The sequence below is a fragment of the Engraulis encrasicolus genome, chromosome 7 (assembly GCF_034702125.1).
Source record: "Engraulis encrasicolus isolate BLACKSEA-1 chromosome 7, IST_EnEncr_1.0, whole genome shotgun sequence".
Lineage (NCBI taxonomy): Eukaryota > Metazoa > Chordata > Actinopteri > Clupeiformes > Engraulidae > Engraulis > Engraulis encrasicolus.
Window position 1 is genome coordinate 38,388,882 of NC_085863.1, and position 2,500 is coordinate 38,391,381.

General features: G+C 51.4%; 1 protein-coding gene across 1 annotated transcript in view; it reads left to right on the forward strand.

Annotated features, from left to right (window-relative positions):
- The first annotated feature begins 1,719 nt into the window (after positions 1 to 1,719).
- The window catches only part of flrt1a (fibronectin leucine rich transmembrane protein 1a), a 13,083-nt gene continuing 12,302 nt past the window's right edge, over positions 1,720 to 2,500 (forward strand). The window contains exon 1 of the mRNA XM_063202520.1: positions 1,720 to 1,835. The gene's annotated coding sequence lies outside the window, so the exon portion shown is untranslated. The remainder of the gene's footprint in view (positions 1,836 to 2,500) is intronic.

Here is a 2,500-nt window from a genome sequence, read left to right on the forward strand (position 1 = left end):
TTGCCTCAAAGCCAGGAGACGAACCCCCTCTGTTGTGCGCACACGTCTTACTCTTTCAATGTGCCCCTGTGTGTGTGTGTGTGTGTGTGTGTGTGTGTGTGTGTGTGTGTGTGTGTGTGTGTGTGTGTGTGTGTGTGTGTGTGTGTGTGTGTGTGTGTGTGTGTGTGTGTGTGTGTGTGTGTGTGTGTGTGTGTGTGTGTGTGTGAGGGGAATAAGCTGCATATGCTGCATGTTTGTGAAGGCTCTGCCACTAATATCTGTGTCTTTCTTCTTTCTTCTCTCTCTCTCTCTCTCTCTCTCTCTCTCTCTCTCTCTCTCTCTCTCTCTCTCTCTCTCTCTCTCTCCTTCTCTCTCTCTCTGCCACAGCTCCCCGGCCCCACCAGCAAGATTGACTGAATAAGGAAGGAAAGAGAGAAGAAAAGATAGAAAGGGGAAAAAGAAGAAGGGACGTATATTTTGTCTGGACAGCATCGTTCGAACAAAGAGGGGAATCTTGGACTCGACGACAACTGCTGATGTCAGAATAAACTCGCCATCTTATTTTTTTCTCTTTCTTTCTAAAAAAGACCTTCAAAGAAAAAAAGCACCTTCAAAGAAAAACATTGTATAAAGAGAGCATTACAAAAGTAAGGTAATGTGTCAGCGAAGCGGGAGGAGGACGCTGACCAGCAGACAATGGCGTAATGTGACAGGATAGTGGCATCAATTCCCTTTTGTTGTGTGCCAGCTCTGAATATCGGGCGGAAAAGGCTTTGGCATGACGGAGCCATTACCGCTCACGGCTTTTTAGAAATTACAGCTCTGGATTGGGGCCCTCCGCATCGTAAATTCTTTCCCATGCTGCCCTCTGTCTGAGCAGAGGGGGAAAAGCCTGAAAACCGGAAACAACCCCCCTCTCTCTCTTTTTTTGGGATTTGTTGTTTTGGTAGTCTGTCAAGACTGCTGGCCCGTGGAAGTGTGTGTGGGGGGGAAACGGCGGCGTGATATTTTGACCTGAACCCACTTAGCCCCCCCTAGCACACTCAATCCATCAGGGCTTTTTCAGACACTGTCAGATTTTGCCCAAGCCGTGGAGGCTTAGAGTGGAGAGGAGAGGAGAGGAGAGGAGAGGAGAGAAGGAGAGATGAGGGGGAGAACTACATAAGGAGCCGCTTCGGAAGTGTACTGCACCTCACGTCCACCTCGGCCTGAGTGCAGATCCATAGAAACGGCAGACTTAAGTAGGGCACTAGACTGGACCAAGCCATAGGCTTACCCCTGTCAGCCCCCCAAAAGCACACCCTCTCCCTCCCTGTTGGACACCACACTATGTTCTATTGGAGAGTGGTGGTGGGGAAGCTGCTGCCGCCATTTTGACTTTGACTTTGGGATCGCATCAAAATCCTTCATGCCCCACCCCTCCCCCACTCCTCCTCCTCCTCCACCTCCTCCGCTTGACGCCAAGCGCTTGACTCTTGGCCCCTGGCCGTCACTCCCTCTCCCCTCAACCTTCCAGGCTCATCTTCCGATTTCCCTCCGGTGGGAGGACCCATCTGCAGCAGGCGCGAGAGAAGGGCTGAAGGCCAAAAGCCTCACCACACGCACCTCCACTCCCATCACCCACACCCCTACTCCCATCACCTCCAAACCCTTCAACCCCTACCAGCTGAGTGGGAGTTTGACCTTCTGGAAGCTTCTGAATAGGATTCCAGCTGTCTGCCATCCACTCCTGATCCACTCCTCCTGAGATCCAGCCAGCCAGGCCAGCCAAGAACGAGAGAGGAGAGAGAACGAGTGAGCAAACGGTGTGACAGTCAAAGGAAAGAAAAGGAAAAAGAACCCGACAAGAGACAGAGGTAAGAGCCTTCAGTCAATGAATGAAACCCCCCCCTCTCCTCTCCATCCAGAGCAGACACTCATGTGGGCTTACCTTTATCCAGCCCCGGTGACAGTCCTCCGCGGCGCGCACCGCTCCTCAGATCAGCCTTCCGCTGAAAAGGGCAGCGCGTCTTTTGTGTCCTGCCTATGCGATTATGTGGAGTGCACCCCTTTTCCTCACAGAGTGGGCCCGCACAACAGAGCCTGTCAATTAGAGTAATGAAACTCGTGTTATCATTTACAATTTCGGCCCGGCGTCCCCCCATTTACAGGGGGAAATGGAAAGGTCTGCCACTCCTCTCCTCTCCTAGAATCCCTTTTTCTTTTTTCTTGTCTTTTCATTTCATTTCATTTCATTTCATCCATCCACTAGACTGCACTGTGGATGGAGTGTGGGGGCCCGGAGGTGTGTGGTGCTGGAATTGACTGCGAGGGGATATGGCGCTGGCGGGTGTTTGTTAGAGATTGGAATTTAATCTGCGAGAAGTGTTATTTCTTCAGAGGGGAGGAGAAACAGTGCAGAATGGAGTCTCAGAGGCTTCTTGCTCTCTTCTCTGTCTCTCTCTCTCTCACACACACACTGTCTTTCTCTCTCTCTCTCTCTCTCTCTCTCTCTCTCTCTCTCTCTCTCTCTCTCTCTCTC